The sequence below is a fragment of the Dermacentor variabilis genome, chromosome 5 (assembly GCF_050947875.1).
Source record: "Dermacentor variabilis isolate Ectoservices chromosome 5, ASM5094787v1, whole genome shotgun sequence".
In the NCBI taxonomy this organism is placed as follows: Eukaryota; Metazoa; Arthropoda; class Arachnida; order Ixodida; family Ixodidae; genus Dermacentor; species Dermacentor variabilis.
In genome coordinates this window covers 79,662,516-79,670,451 of record NC_134572.1, presented here as the reverse complement: position 1 = coordinate 79,670,451, position 7,936 = coordinate 79,662,516, and the positions used below count along the sequence as shown (strand labels likewise).

The following is a 7,936-nucleotide window of genomic DNA, read 5'->3' as shown; positions in this document are numbered from 1 at the left end:
CTACTCGACGAAACAACGAAGCCAAACCCGGATAAAAGGGCAAACAAGCGATGTCCACGTCCTATTCCTGAACGAATGTAATGTGATAGATAGCATTATGAATATGAGCAGGATTACACTGCCTCTAGAATTAGAAATCACAATCCCTGCTACAATTTATATGAAAACCTAGCTAAAACGATTTTCACAAATGTGGAAAGCTGGACTAGTTGGGATGGTTTCATAGGCCCCACAGCGCTCCTCCTGTGGTTTTCATTTCTCCGTGTTTCTTCTGTCGAGCTGTCATATACTGCCATATGTTGTCATATAAAACGGACTGCTGGGGCAGTTGGTGCATGCTCATAGCTAAACACCGAGCACGAAAACAAGAAAGGACAAGCACCTGTCCAGCACCTGTCCAGCACCTGTCCAGCACCTATATAGCATGCTGTTGAGCACATAGCTGTTCAGTCGCCTCTCGTCGTCTTTTCGTGCTTGGTTTTTTGCTATGTGCATTCAAAGTCCTGCGAGGAGACATATCGATGTGGAGTGGTGTCAGGAGTGACCTGCCAAGTCATCCCGTTTATTTAGTCTCCGAGATCGTCCGAATTTTGATTACACCATTTCGAGTACGAACCCAGTTTACTGTTCCGACTGTCTCCCGCAACGGCCCAGTTGAATCGGTGAGGTACCGAACGCCAACAAACCCCTCCCAACAACCGGGAAGTCAGCGATGAAAACTTCGCTTGAAAGCTTCGCGAAGCGCACGCGTTTACACGGGGAATGATGTCGGGAACGTGAGTGAAATCGGAAAAGTTATTCATGCACGAAGCCCCATCGGTCACGCTGCATCAGATAGTGCCTGAGAATGGCTCCAGCCCATTTCCCGCTGATTCAAATAAAACAGTCTAGGCAGTCAGAAGTGCGAGTTGTGACGCTTAGACTCTCGGCGTTAGGCGATGACACTGACACGTGACGAGTGGAATGGGCCTCTTCTCGCGGATCACTTTGGAACCCTCTGCCGCGCACAGAATTAAATAAAAAACGACTTAGTAATGGCGAGTTCTTGCAGCATTACAGGGCATTTGTTTTCTTCTTTTCTTTTCTTGCGCTCGACGTTTACGAAGGCACTTGAAATAAATCGTTTCGTTATTAAATCGGGGACGCTTGCAGCTTGAATATGGTCGCTTTATCGCCCTTTCAAGAAGCTGCAATTGCTGCTCAGAGCGGGACAATGGCTCGTTTGCTGACGTAATCACAGAGAGCCGCAGTCATTTCCATCCGTCTTCATTGTGAATACGCGCAGTTCCTATTTTTTTCTTTTGCTTTTTTTTCGCGCTTATTATTGCGCATAATGATGTGTACGAATGTGGCGGTCACTTATTGTCTGTTGCCTCGTTTCAGCCCTTGTTAAGGTGCAAGTGCTGCCACATGCTACTTGGCAAAGCTCTCCGCACGAACTCAAGAACTTCAGGAAGCAGTCAGGCAGCAATGGTACGTACGTCGATGCCCTCTAGCTTGGTGTACTCTTGCGTTCATACGGCCATTGTTGGTAACGGCGCTCCGACGCATGCAGCAGCTCCCAACCGAAAGCCTCGAACAGCCTTGGAGACAGTTTTTTAGGTATCCAAATCTAATGCTGAGGCCTGTGACAAACCGTTAACGAAGCTACAACTAAAGCACACAGTAAGGCAGAACAGTGTAGGTAAAACCAAAATAGGGAAATTCGTATCCTCTCATGACGCTCTGCCAATTTTTCAAAATTTATGTTGCATTCTTGTAGCTTAAAACAAAAAAGTCATAAGCATGTACTACCAGCATGGAATTCCCACTCAAGTATGCGGAAAATTAGTGGAACGCGTTGTTGCGCTTCCAGATTTATCTACTTTTGTTACAGTGGCTTGATTCATGCTTCAAATTATAAATTTGTCTTGTCCGTCGTACATGCTCCTCTTTTAGTCCGCGTCTTCGTAGCGCTCTTTTCTTCAAGTATAAATTTAAGACTGCACCACGCTTAGAAAGCGGCTGTACACGCGAACTTTGAAGAAATAATAATAATAATAATAATAATAATAATAATAATAATAATAATAATAATAATAATAATAATAATAATAATAATAATAATAATAATAATAATAATAATAATAATAATAAATTCTGTGGTTTTACTTGCAAAACCACGATCTCTTTATGAGGAATCGCCGTAGTGGGGAACTCCGGAATAATTTTGACCACCTGGAGTTCTTTAACGTGCCTTTGACGACATATACTCTGCCCTTGATGGGCGGCCGCAGTAATCAGGAAAGGTATTCTACGTCTGTTGACTGCCTTTCTTCGAGACACGCAGTTGATCAACGTCTGGTGACAAGCCCGTGCTAATAACGTATGCGATGCTCAGGCGGCACACTTGCCGGCCAAGTTTGCCAGGCTGATTCCGCTTGCTGCAACACACCATGCACCACCACCACTACATGCAGAGCGAGTGCACTGTTCCATGTTCACTGAGTGACATGTTCATATTATTGCGTGCGTCCCGATCAGCTATTTCACGTTTGCGTTTAAATTTATGCTGGTGGTACATATGACCATTTAGGTAAGTATGGATTTCTTTTAACTGAGGGGAAAAAAAGACAAATAACCAAAGAATTCGCTATGAAGCCATCAGAGGTCTAGTTAAGGTCTCCGGCTTATTGCTATGAGGAACTCTGTTATAAAAACGTCTTATAAAGTGTGGTTGTTGTACTTGTTGTCAGTGTATCGTTGAATAGGGAGCTAGAATATATGACGGTGTGATAGTTATGCAATGCAATGCAATACATTACAATGCAATATAATACAATACAATTTTATTTCCGTCGGTAAACATAAAGGAGGCTGTAGGTAAAAGCTGCTCCTAAGAACAGCCCTCGTAGTAAAATGCACTCAGCGGTAGCAGCAAACGTGAGACACTGAATTAAATGTAAAAACAGGTATCAACCAGTTGGCAAGAAAAGGAAAGGAAAAAAGAACTCACAAAATGCGTAGATTGACACCAATACTCACGTGCATCGAAAGCCGTAAAAGTAACGTGGCAATTTGTTGCTCAAATGAAAATGATTTAGTTATTTACGCAGCGTACAATGAATTAGGAGGTTTCGTTGTGTAGTTCTTGAAATATCATTTCATTTTCTATTGTGTTCATTCAAAAGTGTAGGCAGTGTATTTGACGATATTTTTTTCTTTTGAGTATTTCGTTTTTTTCAGTTACCGTCTTACAAATGTCTTTATCTACAGTGGCACTTGATGTTACGTTGCGTGTAAGCACGGCAAGGTTGCTCAGGAATCTGCGATTTTCCCTTAATTCTCTCGGGGAAGCCATAGTTAGTTTGTACTGGTATACGCCAAATATGGGGAGTACTTCTGCCTGGGAATAGGACAGATTTATGGCAACCGTTCGAAACAATAATCAGTGTTCTTATAAATTTTTTTCGAAGAATGTTTTTTCTGCATGTTTGTGCCTGTCGTTGTACCACCCACAAGGAAGCAGTAATAAAGGCTCGACTAGAATAGAGAATTGTAGACAAGAGTTTTTGCTCAGGATGTGAGTAAAGGGTTACGCCGACGTGTCGTGCCAACGAATCTGGTCATTCCAAGTCATATTTTGCGAAAAAGTTACCACCAAAATGTTAATTGTACTAATGAACTCTCTATAGCTGCTTCCCCATATAAGAGGTTCCGAACGCCATGTACTTCTTTATTTTTTTGTCTGCATACGATGCCTTTCACTTTGTTTGTTTATTTCTAAATGAGTTACGTCAGATTACGTCGGCCCTATTACGCCGGTATTGCGCTGTCTTCGGGATCGGCCCACATATAGGGAGTGTTTAACGCCTGCTTCACTTCTGCCGCGGGTCGGCCAGGTATTGTACCATCTTCGGGATTTTTTTCGGCATGTGGACACGATAGTGGCGGAAGTACCCCTTAACAACTTTGCTGTAAAAGAAAAACGGTCCGAGAATACTAGCGAGTGCTGCGATTCTCGCAATAAGCTTAATGTTAGACATGTCTTTTGAATTTGTTTAAACTGTTTTCTGTTGTTTAAGTAAGACGTGATCAACTCTAACGAGTGCTCTCTAATAACGTAATCTTCAAGTTACTTAAGTAGTATGGTATATTGTGGTCAATTTCATGAAAAGCCCCATTGCTGAAATCCACATAAATACCCAGCACTAATTGTTTTTCTTCCAACGGCGACACAATAAGATCTTCTTGTTGCAGAAGTTCAACTTATAGACCTAAACTTTCTAAAGCCGTATTGCGCAGTCGAAGTCATATTTCGTTTTTCGAGAAATGTATTTATTTGGAAGTGCATATGTTTTGGAGTCCTTTGGAAAATGTAGGAAAGACCGAAATCGGTCTATAGTTCCTCGTATCATTCTTATCCCCCTTTTTAAAGATAATGATCACTTTAATAATCTGAATTATTCTTGGAAGAACGCCCGACGATAAACAAATATTAAAAATATGAGTCAGGTAGTGAGACAAAATATCTAGCACATATATAATTGGTCGTATAGCAGGGTCCCGTTTTAGCATGCCGTAAACATCTCACGAACAGATATTCTTAAGGGAACTAAAACAAGTGCGAACTTCTTCCTCCACACCAGAACTTAAGAATTAAGGAGGGTTTCTCTAAGGCAAAAATTCCGAAAAAATTATCATTGGGAGGGTAATTAACCGAGAATGTGGGCACGAGTGGTAGTAGGATGAAGGACCAGAAATATGGCAGGAAATTAAATTTTTTTTAACACATGCGTGCGCAGGGAATGTACCACGAGGTTAGATTGAATGAATTAACTTTCTCGTTAGTCAAGGGTGGCTCTTTGTCCCAATGATCGAAAAAGCAAACAGTAGAATGTTTTAGTTCGTCTATTAGAAGTGGAAGGAGCTTTGTGAAAAATCTTGGTAATGATGCAGTAAGGTACAACCAATACTGATAATCATCCAAGGCATACTTTAACAAAATGTGTCTATTTTTACTGTGGAATAAACCTTTACCTTTCTCCCTCTCTGTCTGCCGTGACAGTATCGGTTACAAAAAGAAACGAAGTTCTTGTTTGGAAGGAGTAAAACTCACGTAGCGAGTCATAACACGCTCATTGTCCGTACAAATACTCAATGAATAAAACGGTGTTTGGAGGATCCTTAACCACCGGGAAGTTAAGGAAAAAAACTTCAGTAATTGAGGTGTCCCGACACGCGCGCCCCAGTATTTACATCCTCGTATAGGCGGCGACCTTAATGCGGCATCGTTCGCCGGAGCACGACGCCGAGGTAACCCTATACTCCGGAGCGCCGTCCTCAAATCGGAAGTTATGCACCATTAAATAAACTCGCTTCGCGCCGCATCCAGGACCTGGTCGCGGCGTTCATTAAACGCCTGCGTAGGGGAGGGGAGACGAAAGACGCGGTCAAGGCGAAGCTCTCGCTCACTTGTCGCTCGCCCGCTGTCCCCTAGGGAAGAAACCCTTTCCCTGTCCAGCCGTATAAGCGGCTCCTCCGATGACAAAACGCACAACCGCCGAATCGCCCGTAAGGTCTCCTCGCCTTCTTGCCCCTCCCGCCAGCCTCTGGCGCTCATCGAGATTCCACAGCGACTCCTAGCCGAAACAAGCGCCGGTCGGCGAAACGAGCAGCGTCCCTCCGTCGGCCATCCGTTGCACGGCGCAGCACCACACGCTGTGCCGAGCCCGCTGAGCGGCGAGATCTCTCTCCGCCGAGCGGCCGGTGAGCGACCTTGCCGCCTCTAAACCGGGAAACAAAAACTGGTTTCCTTCACCCTCGCCTGCCCTCTCTGGACACCTCTAATACATATTTTCTTTTATTTATTTCGCCGTTCTCTGGGAGTACGCCGCCGTGCCGACGGCACTCCCCCAGCTTCAGCTGATCCTCCTCGCCTGAGCGGTATCCTCAGCATCACCATCGCCGAGTTCCTCGGGCGGCGGCGGCGTCTGCTCCAGAACTCAGTGGCGGCAGCCAACAGGTTACGCGTGGACGACCGCTGGCGAGCAGCGGGAGCAAGCGAGCGGGCAAGAGGAGACGTGCCGTTCGCTGCGTTGTTCTTTCTCCGTGCCATTGGCTCTGTGAGCCAGGAACGTTTTGTGTGCCGGCGTGGAAAGTGACTTCAGTCATCGCCCGTGGCCTCTGTCGTAATCTTTTCCTTTTTGACCGCACCGGTGCTCGCGTCGTCCTCGTCGAAGAGAGTGAGGCTCTCGGATCGGTGTGGTGACTGCGCGCTGCCATACAGTGCCGGCCTGCTCCGAAGATTGGGCGGGCTTCGTTCGGTGGTTGTTGAACCGCTCCAGACCCCGTTGACCTCCCCGCAGGTCCGGGGGCGTGTGCTTCTCTTCTCGGGGCGGCCTGTGCGTTAACCAGAGGCTGACTCGTACACCGAATCACTACTGCCAAGTGCAGGTTATCCTGTCACAAACGGTTTCGAGGATTCCTGTTTCGTCTTGGGTATGGAAAGGCGCTGCTGACCGGAAGCTGCCTCCGTCTCAGTCATGCCGTGCTGACACGATGCCGCAGCAGCGCAGAGATCCTGCTAGAGGAACAACAGTGTCAGTAGACCGCCAAGGCCAGTGGTGAAGACAGCGAGGCACGACTCGCTTGCCAGACGTCACCGCAGCTCGTTGGATTCCCACGAAATCTCACGGTCGCGGCACTCCTTTCAAAGGAGTAACCTCTCGGCCTGCATCGTCTTACAAATCGGTGAGTGCCTTTCTTTCTCCTTGTTGCACTTTGGTCGCCGCGAGTGTGGAGACGGGGATCCAATTTCTGTTTCGTGTCTCCATTGTGCGCCTTTGGAGGAAGGACTACGCGTTTTGTGCCCTCCTTACATAAGAGGCGCACGCCGGTTCGCGGACCCTTCGTGAGTCACGTTAGCCGTTTTTCTGGAGGAACGTCCAGCGTTTCCCTTTGGCGTCCCGGTTTGCGGCACGCCGTGCCGAGGCCTGAATTCGTGAGGAGCAGACGCGCATAACGCTGCGACCGAAGAGGGAAAAAAAATAAAGTTGTAAATGCAGAGCGAAACACAACGGCAACAACATAAAAAGAAAGGCCACGTCGTTTCCAAATCGATGTACCACCCTTTTGTCCAGCTTACACCTACTGGCCAGCAATGCGTGCCAGTGACCGTGAACCTGGCGCACGATTACGCGATGATTCGTTACGGCGCGTGAGGAGTGTAAGTGCATCGCGTTTAAAACAAAATTCGATAAAGAAAAGTAGCGGTTTAGCCTGGCAGTTGCGAAACCGTGCCAATGCGAGTTCTGGGGCAGCAGAATCGATTTCTGGCACCTTCTACGGCGGCGGCCCTGTGCGTCTGATAAGGTTTATGAAGGTCGGATCCATTTGGTCATTAGTGGACATCGATGTTGCAGATATCTCTAGGCCAAGCGAATAATGATGTCATGTTCGTATGACCTGTGTAACAGCCTTACGGACGAAGAACTAGCGACCGTCGCGATCCTTAATACTCCGTTATTGTCATTTTTGCGGATTGTCCTACGCTTCCTGTACCGACAGCCTGATATCAACGCTCACGGTGGTTCACTCTCCCTTCGTAAATTATGCTGCGCGATCACGAATGCGAATAATCTGTGCCAATCTCCCTGAATTAACGTACTCCAAAGCAGAGCTGCCAAGTGCCTTTAAGTCCTTCCCAAGTTCTGTTTGCGCATGGGATCTTTTCGCTGCCTACATATCGAACAGCGTGGCTTCTTCTTACCTTGCAAAAGAGCGTTTCCCGTTAGAGGCGCCGCGATATTTCCTCCATCACTTACAACGGCATTTCGGGAATGTTGGGCATGAGCCAGTGGTTTCCTCCAACGGCAGCTTTGTCTTACCAGGCAACGCGGACGGCTAATTATTTAAGCTCTGAAGCAGCCCAGCCATTGGGTACATTCTTTTCCCC

At 46.6% G+C, this 7,936-nt stretch overlaps 1 protein-coding gene across 2 annotated transcripts in view; it reads left to right on the top strand.

The window, feature by feature from the left end:
• The first annotated feature begins 1,382 nt into the window (after positions 1-1,382).
• The window catches only part of LOC142582854 (uncharacterized), a 77,346-nt gene continuing 70,792 nt past the window's right edge, over positions 1,383-7,936 (top strand). The window contains exon 1 of one of the 2 annotated variants that reach the window (XM_075692938.1): positions 1,383-1,473. The gene's annotated coding sequence lies outside the window, so the exon portion shown is untranslated. Of the gene's footprint in view, positions 1,474-5,964; positions 6,733-7,936 lie in introns of those variants that run through there. The other variant, XM_075692937.1, reaches the window with a different exon arrangement.